The sequence below is a fragment of the Cebus imitator genome, unplaced genomic scaffold (assembly GCF_001604975.1).
Source record: "Cebus imitator isolate Cc_AM_T3 unplaced genomic scaffold, Cebus_imitator-1.0 Scaffold446, whole genome shotgun sequence".
NCBI lineage: Eukaryota > Metazoa > Chordata > Mammalia > Primates > Cebidae > Cebus > Cebus imitator.
This window is the reverse complement of record NW_016107761.1, coordinates 318117-341854: the sequence shown is the minus strand read 5'-3', so window position 1 is coordinate 341854 and position 23738 is coordinate 318117. Positions and strand designations below refer to the sequence as shown.

Here is a 23738-nt window from a genome sequence, read left to right as displayed (position 1 = left end):
AGGTAGTAACTCTAGAGCCTTATGATAGAACATTATTAACATTATTAGCATTTATAAAAGAAATTTCTTTAATTATGTTATCACCTAACAAAGACCATACAGTGGATAAGAGAGTAATTTGAAAATGTCCTTATAGTAACTTCTCTGCCTATAAGAAAATATTAATAAATATGAACAGATATTCTACCTACCTATGGATCTGGAGAAGCATTTATTCACTAAGACATTATATTTGTGTTCTCTAATTTAGCATCATATTTTCATCTTGCTTGATTTTCCTGCAGCTAAATTAGACATTTGTAGTCCCCACTCCCCGCCCCCAAAAAAAGAAATGGCATTCTTTCTTGTAAATTACACTCTGATTTCCTTGTCAACCTGCTTCAAGAAAATCCATGTGTTCAAAATGCTTGTTCAGAGTTTGCCCCATAGGAAATGGTTGTTTAACCCAAATATCTGAGCAGCAAACTGAGCTGATCCTTCTGGAGAAAGGGTGGTTGAGCTGCCGAGACCACTGGGTAGTCAAGGAGAAGACCACACATCCTGAGCTCCCCAGTCTGCTAGAGGGGAGGACAACTGATAACGGAATATGCAGTGTTCCCAGACATCACTGGTCCCAAACCATTGCTTCTGCCTGCCATTGCCACAAATACAGTGAGAATGCCATCCCTTTCACACTCAGCTTTAATCCTCAGAGTTTTATCTGGTCCTTTATATGCAGATGTTACTTGAAGTTCACATGGAATGTCAAGATTTTTTCACAGTGGCCAAGATCAGAAGTAGATCCTACCAAGACTACCATCCTGCACGGACTTTCTAATTTCAAAAGCAACTCTTCTCTCTCTGCAACCCACTCTATTTTATTATTATTATTATTTATTATTTTCTAACCATCTTAAGCCCTTCAGGAGTTACTTTTTGGGGTCCTGATGAGGCTGTTTGTCTTTCTATTGGGTTTGATCTCCTGATGGCCAGAGTCTCCAGGAATCATTATCAATAACATCAGCAAGAACAATTTTTTTGGTGGCTACATCAGCACCAAATTTGATCTTCATATCAACTAGTGTACAGTTCTGGGGAAACCAGGATTTCTCCGGTATTTCAAAAAGAACCTATGTTGTATGATGTGATATCCACTTCAGTTTGGTCTATAGGAAGTCCACCAAAGCAAAATTTTGGAACAATTAGCTGTTCCTCAGACGACTGTGGGTCATTACTGGCATCATCCTTGAAAAACATCTCCACTTTTGGTGGGTAAAACTTATATTCTTCCTTGTCATCAGGATTTCTTTTGAGAAAAGAATCTTCTACAAACTCATTCAGTTGGAATCATTTCACACTTGGGAGCAGCAAAAGCTATCTCCCACATTTTCTGGTGAAAGCAGTTTTGACACTTGTTTCCTGTAACAGCTGAAAATTACAACTGGTAATTTTATTTGAGATTGCAGCTTCTCCTTCCAGGTGATTCTTTCTAACTGCATTCCCTGCTGTTATCTGGTCCTTGGACTGCAAGAGGATTTTCTCTGGCCTACATAATAATTCATGGACTTTGCTTTATCCTCATTCAGTTTTTTACCAATACTTAGTACCCCAGCTCCTGCCAATATCCTGAGTGGGCTGAAGTGGTGACCACACTGGGAAGAGAGGCAGAAATCTTGGATACAGGTTCTTTATCAGGAATGTCTTTTGCAAATATTTTCTCCTGGTGTATAGCTTGTCTTCTAATGTCCTGAACAGTGTCTTACAAAGAGAAGAAGTTCTTAACTTTGATGAATTACTATCAATTTTATCTTCATGGATTGAGATTAGATTTCATATCTAATAAGTCTTTGGTTAATCCAAGGTATCAAATTTGTGGTCTTATGATTTCTTCTGAATTTTTATTTATTTTTACACTTTAGTTTATGATTCAATTTTAACATATGGTGTGAGGTATGGGTCAAGATTTAAACATTTTTGCAAATGGATTTTCAATTTTTTCAGACCACTTGTTGAAAAAATTATCTTTTTTCCACTGAGTTTTCATTGTACCTTTGTCAGAAATTAATTGATCATTTACATGTGAGTCTTTATCTGGACTCTGTTTTGTTACATTGGTTTATGTGTCTATCTTTTCACCAACACTTCATTGTTTTAATTAATATAGCTTTATACTTTAATCTTGATTTATACATCTTGATTAATGTGTCTTGAAATGAAATACTTAAGTCCTAGGGCTTTGTTCTTTTTAAAATTATATCACCTCTTGTATTTCCTTTGATTTTTTCACAGAAATTTTAAAATTAGCTTGTCGATTTCTACAAGTAGAAGTCTTACTGGGATTTTTTACTAAGATTGCATGGAATCTATGGAATGTTAATTATGATTAACATTAATAAATTAACACAACAATGTTAAGACTTGCAAATCTTGAACAAGGAAGATCTCATATTTGTTTAGATCTTTGATTTCTTTCACTGGCATTTTGGAGTTTTCAATATGTAAATTGTAATATCTGTATAAACATATTTTATTAAATTTATACCAAAGTATTTCTTATTTTCATTATTATTATAATAGCACTGCTTTAAATTTTTCAGTTTCTATTGGTAGTATGTAGAATGTAGATAGAAACGTGATTGATTTTGTGTACTAAATTTACATTGACCTTCTAGCTATTGACCTTACTAAATTTACTTATTAGTTCTAACACCTTTCTTGCAGATTCTTTGGAAATTTCTAAATATACAATCATGTCATCTGCAAAGAGAAACATTTTTACTTCTTCCATTCCAATCTGTATATCTTTTAAAAAATTTCTTTTCTTATTACTCTTAGAATTTTCATTGTGGCTAAAAAGAATAGTAAGAATAAACTTGTCAGCCTCATTCCTGATCTTAGGGGTAAAGCATTTGGTCTTTTACCATTAACTCTGATGTTAGTAGGCCATTTTGAAGACACTCTTCCTCAGTTTGAAGAAGTTCCTTTCTATTATTAACTTGCTAAGGATTTTTGTTATGATTGGATTTCAAATTTTGTCCAATGATTTTCTGCATCTCTTGAGATAAGCAATGTTTTTCTTCTTTTGTCTACTGATGTGGTGAATTAATTTAATTAAGTTTTGAATATTTAACTATCTTTGCATGATGAAATAAACCTCACTTGGTAATGATCTGTTATCTTTTTTTTTTACATATTGTTGGATTGCAATTACTAGCATTCTATTGAATATTTTTATATCTATGCTGTGAGGGATATTTGGTCTGTAGTTTTCTTGTAATGTCTTTGTTTTTAGTATCAGGTAATGCTGACTTCATAAAGTGAGCTGGGTGACATTCCCTCCCTTTTTATTTTATGGAAAAATAATTGTGTATAATTATATTACAGTTTTCTGAAATGTTTGGAAATACTTGTTAGTGCAGCCATCTGGACTTGAAGATTTTTTTTGAGAATTTTAAATCACAAATTCAATTTCTTTAATGTATAGTAGATTATTCAAGATATCTATTTCTTCTTCAATGAGTTTTGCTGCTGTGTCATGTATGACACATGTATGATTTATTTTTATGTTTATAAATGACTAGAATCTGAAATAATTTTCCATCCTTCATTCCTAAAATTTATAATTTGTGTCTTCTCTCTTTTTATCTTGGCTAATAGGGCTAGTCACTATTAATTTATAAACTTTTTTGAAGGAAACAACTCTTTGGTCATTGAGTCTCTCTTTGCTTCTCTTTCACTGTTTTTCCAATTCATTGTTTTCTTCTGGTATTTTTATTTACTGGAAGTTCTGGGTTGATTCCTAAGGATCAACATTGTAGGCCATTGTTTTTTTTAAAAAAAATGCCGGGACCTATAGTAACAAATACTTTTTATATAATATCTCATTATGTGCTCAAAAAGCCCATTTACATATAATTAAAACAAACTTTCACAAAACAACACTTAGCCTCCTCTAGCCCCCACCCCCAGGCCCTGGTGTGTGATGTTCCCTTCCCTATGTCCATGTGTTCTCATTGTTCAACATGTACTTATGAGTGAGAACATGTGGTGTTTGGTTTTCTGCTCTTGTGTCAGTTTGCTGAGAATGACGGGTTCCAGTTTCATCCTTGTCCCTGCAAAGGACATGAACTCATACTTTTTTATGACTGCATAGTATTCCGTGGTGTACATGTGCCACATTTTCCTTATCCAGTCTATCACTGATGGGCATAGTACAAATTTGTTTTTTGTATTAATTTTTGGTTTTATTTTACTGCTGTATGGGATGATACTTAATATAATTTCAAGTTTTAAAAATTTGTTGAGACTTTTTCTTTTGTGGCTGAAAATGTGATCTATCCTGAAAATGTTCTACATGCTGAGGAGAAAAAAAATGGGTATTTGCAGTTGTTGAATAAAATGTCTGTAAGGTCCATTTGGTCTATAGTCCAGTTAAATTTAATATTTTTGGTTGATTTTACATCTAGATGATCTGTCCAATGCTTAGAGTGGGGTGTTGAAGTCCCTCACTATTGATGTATTAGAATTTATCTCTCTCTTTAGATCTAGTAATATTTGCTTTATGAATCGGGGTACTGCAGTCCTAGGTGCATATGTATTTACAATTATTATATCCTCTTGCTGAATCAATCTCTTTATCATTATATAATGACCTTCTTTGCCTTTTCTTACTGTTTTTGACTTAAAGTCTCTTTTATGTGATATAAGTAAATAAACTTCTGCTCACATTTGATTTCTGTTTGCATGGTATATCTTTTTTAATTCTTTTTTTTTTCAGTCTGTGTGTGTCTTTACAAGTAAAATGTGTTTCTTGTAGGCAACACATCATTAGATCATATATATACTTTTTAATCAATTCAGCCAGTCTCTATCTTTCAAGTAGACAAGTTAATCCATTTACATTTAAGGTTATTTTTTATATGTGAAGTGGTTTTATTTGTTTGTTTGTTTGTTTTTCTGAGATGGAGTCTCACTCTGTTGCCCAGGCTGGAGTGCAGTGGCATGATCTTGGCTCATTGCAACCTCTGCTTCCCAGGTTCAAGTGATTCTCCTGCCTCAGCCTCCCAAGCAGCTGGGATTACAGGTGTGTGCCACTACACCTGGCTAATTTTTACATTACATATATATATATATATATATATATAGTAGAGATGGAGTTTCACCATGTTGGCCAGACTGATCTCGAACTCCTGACTTCAGGTGGTCCACCTACCTTGGTCTCCCAAAAGTGTTGGGATTACAGGTGTGAACCATCATGCCCGGCCGTAGGTGAAGTTTTATTTGTGCCATATTGTTCATTGTTTTCTGGTTGTTGTGTATAGTCTTCATCCCTTTCTTTTTCTTCTATTGTTTGTTATTGTGGTTTGATAGTTTTCTATGGTGGTACCACGTGAGTTATTTTTCTCTCTCATTTGTGTGTTTGTTTTACCAATGAATTTTATACATTCATGTGTTATTGTGATGGTAAATGCCATCTTTTTCTTCCAGGTTTAGGACTGCCTTGAGCATTTCTTGGAGGACCAGTTGAGTGGTGATGAATTTACTCAGTTTTTGCTTCTTTGGGAAAGACTTCTTTATTTCTTCTTCATTTATGAAGAATAATTTGATGGAAATAGATCCTTGGCTGGCAGTATTTTTTTTCCCTACCCCTTTGAATATATCATCCCATTCTTTTTTGGTAGAAAGGTTTCTATTGAGAAATTCATTGTTAGGGTATTCCTTTAAAGGTGACTATATGCTTTCTATCGCTGTTTTTAGAATTCTTTCTGCATATTTTACTTTAGGCATTTTGACTGTAATATTTCATGAAAACTTTTTTGCATTGTACCTGTTTGGGAATCTCAGAGCCTCTCGTATCTAGATGCCTAAATATCTTGCTAGACTTGGGGAGTTTTTATGCATTGTTATGTTGAATAAGTTTTCTAATACTTATGTTCTCTCTCTACCTTCTGAGATCCCAGTAATTCAAATATTTGGTCACTTTATGTGTTTCATATGCTATGAAGAATTTTCTCATTCTTTTTTCTTTATTTTTACTGGGCTATGTTATTTCAATAGACTTGTTTTCAAGTTCTGAGATTCTTCTGCTCGATCTAGTCTATTTTTGTTGAAGCTTTCGAATATATTTTGTGTTTCATTAAAGAATTCTTCAGAATTTCTGCTTGTTTTTTTTTATTGTGTCTATCTTTGGCAAATTATTTATTCATATCCTGAATTGTTTTCTGATTTCTTTGTATTTTTTCAGAAATTTCTTGTATTCCAGTGAGCTTCTTTAATACTAAAATTTTGAATTCTTTTCCTATAATTTCATTCTTTTTTTAATTGGAATCTGTTGCTCAAGAGTTATTGTGTTCTTTTGGAGGTGTATATTTCCTTGCTTTTTCATGTTTCTTGTATTCTTCTTACATTGATATTGAAACATCTGAAATAATATTAGATTTTCTTCCAACTTGTTGAATTTGCTTTTATAGAGGAAGACTTTCTTGAAGATGTATCTATGAGGTTTGTTGGGTAGAAGATTTTTGGCTTTGATTCTAGGTGCGTGCAGCAGTGTAACTTTAACAGCATCAGTGATATCTTGGTGGCTTAGGGTACAGTTGGAAGCTGAAGTGAAGTTCTGTTAGGAACTGGGAAGCCAGGTAGGCCAGTTTTTCAGTCCCATTGGTACCAGTATTGGGCTGAACATCCATTTTCTTGGATAGCAGGGAGACAGTGTAAACTGGTGCTAGTATTAATGGGCCCAGGCAGGCTAAGCTTTGGGCCTTTTGGTAGCTTACTAAGATGCTGGTAGTGGCAACTTTGGGCAAGGTGGGTGGCAGGTTCTTGGACCTCTGGGCAACCCGCATGACATAGGTAATGGTAGAGTCAGTGGTAGAACAATTCTCTGGGTCTTAAGAAGTATGTGCAGGTGTTGGTAGTGGCTGCAATGAGCTGCGTGGGACAGTCTTTAGGCCTGCAGGTGGCACATGCAGATAAGTGCCAATTATAGTATTCTTATTTTGGTGAGTAGGCCCAATCTGAGGCCCCTGGGAGGAGTGTTTAGGTTCTGATGATGGTGAACTGAGTTAGGAAGTACCCTGGCCCCTAGACCATGTGCTCTTATATGGGGAAGGGGTGAATCTTGGTCAGGTGGCCTTGTCCTCAGGCCTCCAATGGTGTGTGGAGGAGCCACTCATGGTACGCAGGGATGGGGTTATCCCCAGGCCACTGGTAGAATGCTTACATGGGGAAGCAGTAACTGTGCTGCTACCCTGCCACTGTGGAGGGTAATGCTGCCTTCAGTGGCAAAAGCATAGGCCATTGGATGGGGAATGTATGCACCACTTGCATCTCAGCCCCAGCAGCACTGCACCTTAGCCCCAGGTGTGATAGCCCAGAGTCACTCACGCCTAGACCTTGGGGACGCAGCCTGCACTTCTCTTGAGCCTCAGCCCCAGCATTGCTGGGCTCCAAGACAGCATACAGTCTGTTGGGCCACTAATATTTCTTGATCCTATGCCATTGATAAAAATGAACAACAAGATGGATAGGACACATGGTCTAGACTTACAGCATATCGCAAGCAATCTCTCAACAGGTTGAAACAAAGTCATTAATTTCTTCACTAATTCAACAAATATTGAGCCTTTACTTATGTGCCAGGTATGAATTTAAGCACTGGGGATATAGCGGTGGACAGCACAGATAAAACATTTGATCTATGAAATTTCTGTTTTAGTGGGTAAAAACAGCCAATAAACCAAATATATAAATAAATATGTCAGGTGACAGTAAGTGCCATGAAGAGAAAGAAAAAGTAGGGTAAAGAAAGATGTGGGAATGCCATACTATTTTACTTGGGATGGTTAGTGACTTTTGCTATGAAAAGGTAATATTTGACATAGAGCTGAAGGCATGATAAATATATGGGAAAACTGCATTCCAAACAGAGGATAGAAAAAGTGCAAAGGCATCGAGGAAGGGTCATGCTTGAAATTGGAAAGGATTGCAGCAGTTGAAGGGAGTGGTGGAGATGAGTTCAGAGCAGTAGCAGTATTCAGGCCACAGATTACTTTTCATTGGCCCAACTGCTTCTAATTTTCTCAGAACGTAAAACATATTTTCACATATTGTGGCAGTGAGGACACATGAAAAGTTCCATGTCTTTTCTTAAAGCAATATCACACATACTGACAGGATTGCTTATCTTATATTTGTCGTACTGATTGTACTGAGGATTCTCATCAGCTCTCTTTCCCAGTTTGTGAGATAAGCACAAACTAAATGTTAAGAGCTCCTTAACATAGTTAATTATCAATATAGCTGTGAATTTTTATCTTTCTATGTGTGAGAGACTCGAAATTTCAGGAGTGTTAATCGGGTATTATTTGCAATCTAAATTTCCAGAGTTGTAATTTTAGATAGATTAGACTAGATACACTGTGTTTGAATATTCACAATCCTTGGATGTTACAACTTCTTCCAAGTGGTTTCTAAACTCAAGCATAAAGGTATTTATTTATATCCCCCAATTTTTCCTCCTAATGGGTACAAGGGTAACTAAATATCCTGTAACTTCCTAAATAAACATAAAATAAGGTTATAATAATAACTCTTAGTCCCAGCTGTGTATTCACGTGTAAATATAAAATTTTTACATTATAATTACTTCTAAAATATTTTATTATATTTAATGTAATATAAATATCTCATTATGAAATTAATCTTTTCTTTTTTTAAAATTATATTTTAAGTTCTGGGATACATGTGCAGAATGTGCAGGTTTGTTATATAGGTATACATGTGCCATGGTGGTTTGCTGTACCCATCAACCCATCATCTAGGTTTTAGTTTGTCCCCCACCCCCCCACAGGCCCTGTTATGTGATGTTCCCCTCCCTGCATCCATGTGTTCTCATTGTTCAACTCCCACTTATGAATGAGAACATGTGGTGTTTGGTTTTCTGTTCTTGTGTTAGTTTGCTGAGAATGATGGTTTCCAGCTTCCTCCTTGTCCCTGCAAAGGACATGAACTCTTCCTCTTTTATGGCTCCATAATATTCCATGGTGTATGTGACACATTTTCTTTATCCAGTCTATCACTGATGGGCATTTGAGTTGGTTCCAAGTCTTTGCTATTGTGAATAGTGCCGCAATAAATATATGTGTGCATGTGTCTTTATAGTAGGACGATTTATAATCCTTTGGGTATGTACCCAGTAATGGGAATGCTAGGTCAAATGGTATTTCTGGTTCTAGGAGTTGCCACACTGTCTTCCACAATGAAAGCAGCCTATTCTCATGGCTGAAAAATTAAACACATTCTAAAGGTTCGACAAGAGAATCTGGGACACTTCCCAAAATGTTCAAGGAAGATATTGCCCACTTTTGGGACAGGATGGTCAATGGTTAGAAACAGCCTGCTCTGCAGAGCTTTAGCACCTAGAGACCAGCAGACTCATGGGAACTGGGCTATGCCAGATAGATGGCAGGGTTATGTTAGTTCATTTCAAACCATGCATTCTAATTACAAACTCTTAACATCTCAAGGGTGTAATTTAAAGTTTTACAGCAAGCTTTGAACCAGTTCCTGGGACCTCATTAATGTCAGCTCTCCTCACCATGGGCCTACATGGAGGGAGTTTAGGGAAAAGAGAGAGGACCAAGGGGAAAAGAGGGGGAAGAGAAGTGTATATGATCGAAAAGCCCAAAGGAAAGTGGGAGTAGAGGTTTAATTAAAACCCAGCTGGGCAATTTGCATCAGTGAGTTTAACCCTGAGAAGGAAAACAGGCTTAGGAAATGCCATGAGACTGTGGGTATAGTTGCCCCCTGCCACCCCCTAGAAGTAACATTTGCAATAGACATTGCAGTATGGCCATGGCAGGTACTCAGCACCTTTCTGTGTGCAAACATGAACATATTGAAATGTGCAATTTTACTAATTAAGGAAACCCCCATTTCTTCCACTGACTGAGTGGAAAAAATAAAATATAACCCCATTTTTTTCTTCCCAAAGATATGATTATTTTTTAACTTTCACAGCAGAATTCTGAATTCTAGTACTCAATCTGAAGTATATTTATTTTCAAAGCAAAGAATTTCTGAACTGAAAGGTACTTAGAGTTTATTTGACTCTTCATTTTTCAAATAAAAAAGTAATTCTAAGAGAGTATCTCAACATAGTAAAGAAAGGAAGAGGATGCGTTATCTTTCTTGAGCTCTATTTAAGGTCTCTCTCCACTATTCTGCACTGTTTCCTAGTTATTTCTGAGATTATTGTTGCAACAAAGACTGAGCCTTCTAGTGCATGGGGAAAAGTTAACCATGGGGAAAAGTACACACAAAGATGAAACAGGAGTAAATCCTGTCTTCTGGAGTTGTATACTCTGGATGTATATGTTCTTATATTCATTCTTTCTCTCTTTTCCTCTGCCTGCTTCTGAAAAGAACTTGAGGTGGTCAAGATTTAGACCTTTATATATTTAGGATGTTGAAAAGATTTCATTCAACAATACTTTTTGAATCAATAAGAGTTTTATTCACTATTAGTCAGACATATTTTTCTTCATTTGAAGTCTTCTCCTTGACTTTCTGTAAGCACCTTAGAAATTTCCAAGTAAGTGTCATTTGCTTTGCCTATTGAAGTCAAATTATTTTATGTGTTTGAATTACAACTTGAAGGGGGCTATGCTTTTAATAACTCATTTTTTGTGTGCAAATGCAAAAATTATTGAAATTATTCTATGCTCGTTGTTTATGATTACTTATTCTGAGTTCCATTTGCCTCTTCGCTTGAAATCATTGCTATCTAGAGAATGAAAAAGACAAGTCGTATTAGTAAATCATATTTGTATTCAAGAAAAAGATCAAAATATATTTTTAAAAGAACTATTCTCACATAAAAGTAAGTCCTCTCTGATAATTTATTTTCTAAAAGAGTTTGGCTTTTATGTTGAGGCAAGTCTGACTGCCTTCCAAGCTTTCACTGCAAGATATTTCACAGTGGAGGTCCTCAGTGTTTGCCCTTGTCACTTTATAGAATTAGTTTGGTTCATTGTCATTCAGTTAAAATGCCTTATATCTCTGGTTAGTGTGAAGTCCATAACTAAGCCCAAATATTTGTTCTTTAGACTTTATAAAGTGGCTCTTCCATTCACTCTCAGGATGTGCCATTCATCATACCTTCAGTGGCTGGGGAAAACATACTGTCTCTTTATGGTCTTTTTAATGCTCTGAAAAATCATTTGTTAAAGGAAGGATTTTGAAAGAAGTATTGTCCTTTTGGCTTAAAGCTTATAGTTTTTCAGTACTTACTATAAAAGAAACACATTCACAACCATTTTTTTTTTCAAAAGGTAAAGGAATAGAATGTTTAGTCTGAAAGCTTGGAAGGAAGATGAACCACAGCATGAAGAACAAAGCAAAATGGCAAAGCTGAAGCAGTAAGAAAGGAGGGAAAAATCCAAGACCAATTGTAGCAAAGTGATATGTTTATCATTATTGTAGAATATATACATTTCTTTTTTTAACCAAAATATTAAGTCCTTTGAAATGTTCCAAAAATATGAGACTCTAAAACTGAGTCTCACTCTTGAATTCAACAACTAATATTTCATGAGTTTCTATGCCCTCTCGGTGAGTTTTTTCATACTAACATTAGTTAGACATGGTACTTTTTCACAGCATGCAGGGGTCACAACACAGACACCTTTATCTTCACAATAAATGGATATTTAACTCTGAAAAAAATTTAGACCATTGTGAGCTAAGTAGAACACAATACAAAGGGTAAAATGGAGGTACTATCTGGGCTTCCAGAAATTTCAAGAACTGGAATTCTTGGGGGAAAAGGCTGTTGGGTTGTCCTGAGGATACCGCAGGTGTGTTATATCTGGTGTATCACTCAGGGATCTTGGTTGGCAATCAACAAAAAAGGAGGCCTTGGTTAACTTTGCAAGGTAGGAGTTTATTAGATGTGATCTGAATTGCTCTCATAGTTGGTAGAGTATATGGAGAACCAAGCCTGAATACACTAGGAACTAGGATCTGGATATTTAGAAATACAGTCAAAATTATGCCACCAGAATTGGTTACGATGCTATTGCTGTGGCCACTGGCCAACAGATGCCACCAGCAGAGTTGATTCCATACACTCACACCTTGCTGGTGTCGTCGGCGGAAGAGTCACTGGCCTCAGGGACTTGAACTGACTACACTCTAGCTATAGGAGTGAGGGGAAGGAATATATGTATTTGGTATTTTTAGCTAGTACACTGTGAGGAAGGGCCTATCTTCCACTAAGACTCCGACTGTTTTAGAGGTCCCCTTACAGAATTAGAATCCAAATGCCGAGCAGCCAAAACAGAAAAAGAAAATGAAAAATGCCCCCTTCTCTGGCTAAAATTAAACTGAATCAAGTGAATTGAGAGCAGAGAGGCAGTCTGTATTATTCTAGCCAAATCCGCGCTTTGTTATCCACAAAAGGTTTTGAACTATGAGCTATTAATAAAAGCCTTTTGTTAATACTGGTGCATCCCAGATGCCAAAGACATACTTGGAAGTAAGGTACCAGTACTGAGGGAAAACCACAGATGTTTTGCTAGTTAAAAAGTCACCTCAGGCTGGGTGTGATGGTTTGTGCTTGTAATCCCAGCACTTTGACAGGCCAAGGCAGGTTCACGGCTTGCTTGAGCTCAGGAGTTTGAGACCAGCCTGAGCAACATGGTGAAACACCGTCTTTACCAAACATACAAAAATTGGCCAGGCATGGTGGCATGCGTCTGTGGTCCCACTGCACTCCAGCCTTGGTGAAAGAGTGAGAGCCTGTCTCAAAACAAAACAAACAAACAAACAAAAACACCAAAATACTCTGAGCTAATCAAATTTATTTAAAGGAAAAATATGTAGTTTTTACATATAAGTCTTAAAAATCAAGCATAGAACAAACTTCAAATCCAAATGAGCTGATAGAAAATTAGTTTGCCAGGCTGACTTATCGATCATGTTTTATCCAACTGGTTTTCCTTCCAAACTACTTTATAATTTCATATAATATTAAATTTAATTTACTTCCTCCCCTTTCCAACACATAAGTCATAATCTCTATCTCCATACTAGATTATTTACATTTATGTAAAAACACTCTCTAGTATCTCATCACCTTAAAAAATAAGCTCTTCTCTGGGTCCTTTATCTCTCTGGTTATCCCTTGATTTCTCTGCTTCCTTACCAAGAACAATGTATCAAAGGCATTTTGAAAGAGATTTCTCAAATTCCTTATTTCCCTGATCTACTCAAACCACTCTAGCTGGGTTTCTAACTTATCTGCTATGTACCTCATCAAGGTTACCAATAGATCACATATGGATAGATCTCAAGGTTATTTTTCATCTTTATTTATATGATTTCCCTATAGGCATTCAACAACATATGACTGTTGACATCTTGCTCTTCTTCCCCTAAAAAAAAAAAAAAATTTCTCTCCCACAGTTCTGTGATCCTATAATAAACTTGGGCTTTCCTCTTATCTTACAGGGCTAGTTTTCCAAATCTCTTTCTCTCTTTGCCTCAAAATGTTGGTTTGCATTATTCTCAATGTCCTGAGCAATTCAATTTGGCCTAAAGCTCTGAATACTATCTATTTTCTGATGATTTCTAAATTTATTTTTACAGACCTGAGCTCTGCTCTAAAGTCTATACTCATATATTAAACTGCGTAGCTAATATCTTCTCTTAATTCTGTACCCCAAGCCTCTAAAGTCTAGACTCATATATCAAACTGTCTAGCTGAAATTTTCTCTTAATCCCATACCCTCATTTTCCATTATCTCAGTTACAGTTCTGAAAAACACAGACAGCTCAATCCTAAAGCCTAGGTACCATCATTTATCTTGCTTTACCTGTCCCTATCACATCAAATTCATTAACTAAGTCTATTAGATCCACCCTCAAATTATAAAGGATCATATTTCCTGAATATTATGACTTCTATTTCTTTCCATCCAGTTTGTTTATTTTTTCTTATCTTAAAGCACTGATAAGACCTCTATGACTATGTGGTGGGTAACACTGAGAGTGAACATTCCTCTTTTGTTTATGAATTTAACGTGAATGCATCTGACTTTTTAGAACTGAGTATAATGCTTGACGAAGGTTTCTGGTAGATATACTACTGCTTATAGGAAGTTTCTTTCTACTTTACTGTGCTGCTAATGTTTAACCATCATCGGGACTTGGATTTTTTCAATTTATTTTTTGGCATGAGCATAAAGGTTTTTTTTCTTGTAATCTGTGAATTCAGAGAACAAATAGATGTACTAGGAATACATTATTCTTGCATTCCTGAGACTTATCTGTTCCCCCAATCTGCTCCCTCTGGACTTGCAAGACCTCTTGTGGCCATTCTTGCTCTTTGCAGCACTTTGCTCTGGGCGGGTTCTTGGTTTTCTTTTACCATGTGATACCATCTCTCTGGATCTTTTAGGAGGAGCCTGCCTTCTGTTTTTTTAATGTTAGAGTTTTAGAAAAGATCTGTCTTTCTAGTAACGTAGGGTGAAGTTGAAGAGGCTGGAGACCGTGCTTAGGGTGCCATCTTCAGGAGAGTCAGGAAAAGACTCGAGTTATATAAAGAGGCTTGGGGATCTTCCAATTTAGAGGAATGCCCTTGATCCAGAATGTAGTGGCACAAAGCAGGACAAGACGGGTTGATAATTCAGAGAAGAGTGTCTCCAGAAATAATATTGGCTGACGTTCAAGTGAGGAGAGAGAAGAAACAGACATGGTTAGAAGTGAAGATAAGGACCACACAATGTCAAGGGCCAATAAATTTAATTAAAAGCTAATTATATCCCTTGAAAGTTTTCATCATCGTCTTCCACAAAAATGTTGCTAAAAATATTCTCATAAGTACTGATTCTTGCGTATATAAAAGGGGAAAAGGAGACCATTGCAAAATTTCCTCTTATACAATCTGATGTTCAGTATGACCTAAAGTTTTATAGCCGGTTACAAGATAGAAAAAAATTGGGGAGATATTAAAGTCATAATGCAACTTTCTTCTAGAATAATAAAAGCATTTCTTTGATTTCAGCAAATATCACAGGCCCCTGTAGGATATCAAACAGAGACAGGAGCTGGAAATCCTTGATCAGTCTTGTAAAATTTTATTCAGTCCCTGAATACCTATGGAAAGCTTTTGATGTGTCAGGTACTGTGATAGGTATCGGGGATACATGACTGAGAGCTATAGACATCAGCCATCATGAAACATATTTTCTAGTGGGGTAAGAGAATACCAAATTAACATTAACTGTAAATGGGATGAGAAGTATTAAATGAAGCATGGGTGGTCTGACTGCAGGTAAACAGTGTGCATAGTTTTCTTGAAGAAATTATCTTTAAATTGAGGAGACAAAGAACCATTCGTCAGTCTTTCTAACCAAGCCCCTGTCTTCTAAAAGCTGGATTTTTGGGGGTTTAACCTATGTTTCCAAAGGCACTTGTAAAAGGAGGAGAGTGTGCAGTCTTGGAATCATTGAGTTGTAGGGCCAGGGGCCTTGGTAACCATTGGCCATCTTTGCCATCAGCAGTAAACTGGCAACCAGCTTGTATCATCACTGTTCTGACTCCTGTTGAGCTGTGGCCACCCATCATGAGTAGATGACACAGACATTAAACCAAGAGGGTCTGGTCCAGGGCAAATCTGTGAGAAAAGACAGATGTCACACTGCTCTAACAGCAAGCTTGAGAGGACTTGAGGAAAGGAAAATATTTTAGTTGTAATTTCCTGATGACAGGTGATAGAAACTCAACTGAAACAGGTAGAAGCAAAACAAAACAAACAAAAAAAATTTATTGGTTATGGAAATAAAAAAGTCTAGGTGTTGACTTGGAGCTTTAATCAGCTTTAGTACTATATCTAGATTCTTCTTTTTAAAAATATATATTTTATTGGGTTTTCGGTTTTGGGGTACATGTGAAGAACATGCAAGATTGTTGCATAGGTACATACATGGCAATATGGTTTGCTGCCTTCTTCCCCATCACCTATATCTGGCATTTCTCCCCATGTTATCCCTCCCCAACTTCCCACCCCCAGCTGTCTCTCCCCTAGTTCCCCCCACAGACCCCAGTGTGTGATGCTCCCCTCCCTGTGTCCATGTGTTCTCATGTTCAACACCCACCTGTGAGTAAGAACATGAGGTGTTTGATTTTCTGTTCTTGTGTCAGATTGCTGAGAATGATGGTTTCCAGGTTCATCCTTACAATGGACACGAACTCATCATTTTTTATGGCTGCATAGTATTCCATGGTGTATATGTGTCACATTTTCCCTGTTCAGTCCATCATTGATGGGCATTTGGGTTGGTTCCAAGTCTGCTATTGTAAACAGTGCTGCAGTGAACATACGTGTGCATGTGTCCTTATAATAGAACAATTTATAATCCTTGGGATATATACCCAGCAATGGGATTGCTGGGTCAAATGGAATTTCTGTTTCTAGACTCTTGAGGAATTGCCACACTGTCTTCCACAATGGTTGAGCTAATTTACACTCCCACCAACAGTGTAAAAGTATTCCTATTTCTTCACATCCTCCCCAGCATCTGTTGTCTCCAGATTTTTTAATGATTACCATTCTAACTGGCATGAGAGGGTATCTCAATGTAGTTTTGGTTTGCATTTCTCTAATGACCAGTGATGATGAGCATTTTTTCATATGTTTGTTGGCCTCATATATGTCTTCTTTTGTAAAGTGTTCATATCCTTCACCCGCTTTTGAATGGTCTTGTTATCTAGATTCTTTAACAATATCCCTAGGGGTATTGCTCTTTGCCTTTGATTTGTCATTTATTTATGTGTGTATGGTAGGGGTGGGAGTTGGGGGGTGATGGTACTTATTGTCCATCAAGCTTTCTTTGTGTGAAGATAATATTGAAAGGAAATTCCAGGCTTAAATGGTTCATAGAAACCATGATCTCAGAAAGAAAGAAATTCTTTATTAATGCCTTTTTCACTTATCTGGACACTGACTGGTCACACTTGGGTCATTTGAACATCCATAGTCAAGCCACAGGGTCCAGGGCATGGAGCGCTAAGACTGGCTACTCTGATGATGAGAATGCTGGGGTCCCTTGGTTTTCAGCTCCATTTCAATCAGAGAAAAAGTAAAGGCAGCTCTCAGAATAAAGATTCATAGAACAGATGAAAAAGCAAAAAAAGCCACTAAAGAAAAGTACATTTGTGTATCTTTTTTTTCCACTTTAAGTATATCTTGCGCTCTTGCAATTACAGAAAGAATAGCTATGACTCTGTTCTCTCAGTTAAGGACACTGCATCTGGAATTCAATGATTTGTTTCACATTCTTACTCTATCACTTGTTAGTTTTCCAGTTTGAAATTTAGTTTTCTTCACATGTTGCTGAGAATTAATTATGACCATTTGGCTTAGTAATACCCATTCATCACGGATTTGCGATGGCATCGATCCTTCAGCACAGAAGATCCTAGCACATGTTCTTGACCAAAAAGCAGTGATTTGAGTGGCTCAAGCCAATATTTATTGCATTTTCTTGCCTTGATCTATCTTTCTGACATCAACACCAAATTTTCTAGAACACCAAACTTCTAACTCTCAGCAAGTTGTTTGTTTCTCAAAGAAACAACACGGGGTGCTCAGTTGGCTGTGTGGCTGCTCCCATCTGTAGAGGTGAGGTAGATGTATGTAGTCTTCTATGCTGAGAGAGTTATTCAAAAGAGTGCTTTGAAGGTAAATATATAAATCAATACACTCCCCCAACTCAATACCTTTATGAAATATATCTTCAAGAAATCTGCTTATTACATCAAAGCTTTAATTTCCAGGAAGACACTCCAACTTGAAGCACAGTGATATAGTTTGAATATATGTCCCCACCAAATCTCACATTGAATTATAATCCCCAACATTGGAAGCAGGGCCTGATGGGAGGTGTTTGGGACATGGGATGGATTGCTCATGGCTTGGTGCTATCCTCACCATAGTGAGTGAGTCCTTAGGAGATGTGGTCATTTATAAATATGTGTAGCAGTTCCCCCACTACACATATTTATAAATGATTGTATGTCTCACATGGCAGAGCGAGAGCTCTTGCTCTGCCATGTGAGACATTCGTCTGCTCCCACTTTGACTTCTGCCAAAAATAAAACCTTCCTGAAGCCTCATCAGAGGCTGAAGAGATGCTCCCTGTACAGTCTGCAGTACCATAAGCCAATTAAGTTTCTTTTCATTGTAAATTACCCGGTATCAGGTATTTCTTTCTTTCTTTTTCTTTTGGGGTATGGGACAAGGGGTAAAGATGAACAGGTGTTTTCCTGTAATAGAAAGAAAGCAAAACCATTTCAGGAAGAAAGGGTAGCATTTGTAAATGCACAGAAACATGAACCGTGGTGAAATGTTCTGAAAACAATCATCGGTTTGGATTTGCTGGAGAAGGAACTTGGAACTTTAGGCAGGAGGAGAAGGCAGAGCCAGCTCATGAGGAGTTTGGCATTCTACCTGAAGGCAACAGGAATTTACTGAAAGGTTTTAAGCTGAAATTTACAGTTAATTTGGCAGCATTCTGGGAGACAGGTCAGTTGGGATTGTGGCTAGAGGTAGGGAAACTAGTGAGGAGGTTACTGGAACAGTCCAGGTGAGAGGTGCTCAGGACTTAACTTTGACCATGGGGATATGAATAAAGTATGAGGAGTCAGGGAGGTGTTTGCCTGTCATGGACTCAAGTCTCAGACCCCAGAGCAGTGGATGTCTACGTAAAAGGCAGTGAAGAGAATCTGTTTCCAGGGGCTTTGAAATGAGATTGGATGTCAGACTTCTGGCTGACACTATGACTGTCTCATGCAGATCTTCAGACAGATTATGTATTAATAAGGAAAATGGTATAGTCTGAAAGTAATCTCAGGCTCTTTGGAATTATAAAGAGAGAGCAAAAGTCAAAGACATGCTTTCGTGCCAAATATACGGATTTTTAAATGCATTTTTAAAATGAGGTGATGTCATTATCTGCTGAGCTACAATAATAGCTCAGGAGAAACAAGTGTTTGGCGAAGCTGACATTCCACCACGTGATTGTATTACCAGACCTGTGTTGTTAGGGTTTTCCTTTCACTGTGATTCACTTGTTTTCATTTATTTCCACAGAGTTCTGAGGCGGAAGAGAGGAGAGGGACATGTTTCATGATCTACTCATTATCCATTTTAGATGTGTAAAACCTGAGCCACAGAGACACACTACCATGCAGCTCAGTTTCCCATGTCCAGGGGAGGTGGTGCACTCCCATAGCTGGTGGAGGTGGGAAGGAGTTATAGGGCTCTTGGGATCACCAGGAACGTAAAAACTGTGGGGTTTAAGTGATCATACAGTACAACTGCGGGGTCTGGCAGTCCCCATCATCTCCTACTTCTGCTCAGTACCTGAAGATATGTTTCTAGAACTGTCCACATAGTCCAGTTATCAGGGGGGCTTCTTTGTCCAGGTACATTTTCATCCTTGGCTTCTGACATTCAGGTCTCGGAGTGGGATGGGCCAGAAGCCTTGGGATTCCCAGAACTGTCTCATGCACATAGACTGACCAGAGGGTGTAGACAGCCTCTGTGGATAGAACTGCCATCTGACTTGCTGATGATTGTGGCCCAGGTCTTGGGTGACAGCCCACATACCAGCAGACCTTATGTTTTTCTCAACAAGGAGTCTTGGCCCTGCTGGCAGCTAGCATGTGATGGGGTATCCAGAATGCAAGAGACCTGGAGAAAGCACTAGGGAAGAAGAGATGAGGTGATAAATGATGTACTTTGTAGATTATATCTCCCCCACCATCCCAAGAGACCTAGGACACTTTGAGTAATCCAAGATTAATCAAAAGAGCACCTGACTTTACCCCTCAGCGAATTCTCCTTTCTAGTTTCTTAGATACTGTTTCAGTGCCTCATCCACACTTGACCTTGAAGAACACATGTACATAGAATGTGAGTGACTGAGAGTGTCATAATTCATTTTATCTCCATGTTTAGGTGAGTGGTGTGCTAGAATGTCCTGTGTTTGGATTTGGGACTCGAAGGGGAGAGTGTAATATTCTCGCCTCTCCAATTTAGTCTTCATTCATTTTATGGAATCTTTTTGAAAGCCTGAGAATGGTAAATGGGCTTACTCATTTTTTTTTTTCTAGAGACCTACATTTTCTCAAGAACAAACAAAATCTCTTTCTCTACTCAAAGCTATTGAGAATTTCCCTACCCCTACGTCTGGCCACTTTCTATTGCCAACTCTGACCCCATTAAATTCTTCGATAAGGCCACATAGGAAGATTCTGGATTTATTTTTCCCCCCATTCTTACCATCTTGTGACTCATCTTTTCTAGAAAATTTAAATGATAAGTCACCTGTTTACCCGTGAACATGATTTACAAGATCCTAAGTGTTGTTATGCACCATTTCGCCCACTGATCCCAGCAACATTATGCATTGTAATTCAATTATGTTTGTTCAATTGGAAAATACATTTTCAGAGCATTCCCCAAAGGGACCCACCAACTGAGATATGCACATCAGCAACAATGCTTTCTGGATGGCAGAAAGGGAATGGTTCGGCTACCAGCCTGGTCACAGCGTGCATTATCTTGTCCCAAAGGCAGAGCATGGGCTCCAGGTCCTGTACTGCCTGGAGGTTTGCTGTTGGCATGGTCAGGATGATGGTGTCCATGGCCACCTCTCCCCAGGGAGCTGGATTCTCCTTGTTACGCCTCTTCGCCTTCTCCAGGGATGTCTGATCTGGGAATAAAGGTTAAATGAAGGTGATACCTGCTCTGTATGCCTGGAGTTTTTGAGCAATTTCAAAAAATTATTGAAAGCAGAAGTAAAAGTGCTATGAAAAATGTCAAAAGTTAACTTAAATGGGGGGGAGGTCAAGGAAAGAATGCTTTACCTTCAATTTAGCCTGCCCCACACCAGGTTTTCTGGGTTTAAATGGTAGCACTTTGACCACATTGAGAGATAACATGGTGATTAACAAAATCTTTTTTTTTTTTTCCTGTGGAATGAAACGCAAATCGCTGTTCCTTTTCCATCTTTCTCTCAGGGCTCTAAGGACCCTGTGTCCATATTGCCCAGCCCACTATTAGCCCTCAAGTGTCCCTTACCTTCTTTCCATCACTCAGCCCCTACCCTCACACAACCAACCAACTCCCACCTCCAAACTTGCCTTGCGTCTGAGTCCAGGCTGTACCTGAATCCCCCACTCATCCAGCTTGAAATATGGAGCCAACACAGCCCTATGGATGATGATGAACGTGGGGCCCAGAGTATAGCCGAGAGGCACAGCAATGTAGAGGAGGCCCCCTGACCCACTCTCCCCTGTACATCTTGGACAGAACAAAGAAGAACTAATATACTTCTTTGTTCTGTCCAAGATGTACTGGCGTGTCAGTCACCACAGGTGGGGGCAGAAGTAAGTTCCCAATGGGCTTAGGTTATCCACATAGCAACCGATCAGCACCTGCCACAGTGAGCAACCACCAAGAGTGGGTGAAGGGAGTTGTGCTGGGGATGATTAAATCTGTGTGTGTGTATGTGTATGTGTATATGTGTATCTGTATGTGTACATGTACATGCACATATGTGTTCAAGGCCAGACAGGATAGGGTTGGCCTTGTCCCCAAGCAGAGCTAGGAGAAGGAGCATCTGAGAGTGATGGTTCTCATTTGAAGGAGTGGAGGATTGCTCCCATACATTCACTTTCTCCAGTTCACCCCTCTCTGTTCATCATTATTGCTGGTTTTCTACAGAGATTTGGGTTTTTTTTTTTTTCTTTGATTTAATCCAAATGAGCCCCAAGGTAAAGATTGACTCAAAGACACTGACTATGCCCCTGTTATTTCCTACAGGTCTCAGATAGGAGCAGTCAGAGTCTCTATCCCAAATTTGTGTCTGTGGAAGTGATTCCTATATCTAGGTTGCAGTTGAAGCTTGAACAACAGTGAGATAACATTTCAGATGCTACAGGAAAGAGCAATCGTTAGAAAGACTTTGATACTGGGTCAAAGAGGAAGAGGGGTAAAAGAAACATGTTTTTCGAGCACTTGTTATATGCCAAGTTCTGCTAGTGGCTTCGTATTCTGCAGCCCATTAACTGCTTACAACAACCAAAGGCTTTTCTGTGATGACTTTCCTCGCCTGTCAAATGCAACTGATACCTGCTCTGCATGCCTGGAGAGACTTTTGAGAGAATCCAAAAAATTATTGAAAGCAGAAGTAAAAGTGCTATGAAAAATGTCAAAAGTTAACTTAAATGGGGGGTAGGGGAGGAATGCTTTACCTTCAATTTAGCAGTGACAACATCCTCAAGTAAGGTAACTTCTGCAGTTTGTCCTTCAGGGAAGTAGGGTCCAGTACTCACCCAGGAATTTCTGTTATCTGATAAGAGCCGTGGGAAGGGTTGAGATCTTCCCATCCCCATGGCTCCACCTTGGTGCAGAATTCCCCATAGTCCCTTCCAGTGCTAGTGAATCTCCTGTGTACATCTGAATCCATCCAGACTGCCCTGACTCAGGCCTCCAATACCTCACTTGGAATTCTTAGTCTCCATCTTCTTAAAAGTTTATGAGAAAGAATGGTTTATATGGTTTGGTTCTGTGTCTCCACCCAAAGCTCATCTTAAATTTTAATCCAGGGAGGAACCTGATGGAAGGTGATGGGATTATGGGAGTGTTTTCCCCCACGCTGTTCTTGTGATAGTGAGTGAATCTCCTGAGGCCTGCTGGTTTTAAAAGTGGCAGTTTTTCCTCTGCTTGCACTTCACTTCTTCCTCTTGCCGCCTTGTGAAGAAGGTGTCTGCTTCTCCTTTGCCTTCTGCCGTGATTTAGTTTCCTGAGGCCTCCCCAGCCATGCAGAACTGTGAGTCAATTAAACCTCTTTCCTTTATTAATTACCCAGTCTAAAGCTTTTCTTTATAGCAGTGTGAGAATGGACTAATACAAGTGGCCTTCCTGTGGAAGGGGGGTTCCTGGGATGCCATTGAAGATAGTACACCATTTCCCCAAACCGACACTTCCCTATCTTCTTTCATCATTCTATACCTGTACTGATCTTAATGGTGATGGGAGATTCAGCGAAACAGACAGAGGAGGGAGTCCGATCATGAAGGGGCGAAGAGCTGTCACTTCCCGATTTGACCAGTTCTTGTACCAATGATATAAGGTAGACTTGAGAGCTACCCCTGGTGATTGGGTTTTTCTTATTTACAAGTGGTAAACCCTTTACTTTGATCATTTTTAGGACTTTTTTTTTGTGCACAGATGCATAGATGGGAATCCCTTCCTGGGAGACTGGAAACATGTGGGAAGAGTCTGATATGAGTTTTTCCAGCCAGTTCTTCTCTATGTTTCTTCCCTTGTTGTGCAACATGGACCCAAACTGGGACAGAGCTCTGCGGATGTGGTAGTTTGTCAGCCCAAGGACTGGGAGGAGGCCTTTATGGCATCTCTTATCTAAGATGCCAAGTCCAAAACATTTAAGAAACTTGTTTTCTGGAAGCTGAGATAAACAGTTAGAATTTTGGTTTCTGGAAGCTGAAAACCAGGCCTGCTTGCCAATCAGCAATACTCTATCTTCTGTAACGACTTCTACTGTCTTCTTGACATTCACATCAGTGAGTGAGTGACAGCAAAAGACCTTCAGGTTACTCACCAGAAGGTCTGTCCTGTTCCACTGTAAGTTATTTTTTGATAAAATAGGGACAAACTTGTGCAT

General features: G+C 38.4%; 1 pseudogene; it reads right to left on the bottom strand.

Annotated features, from left to right (window-relative positions):
• Positions 1–351: 351 nt before the first annotated feature.
• Positions 352–23738, bottom strand: LOC108291077 (annotated as a pseudogene).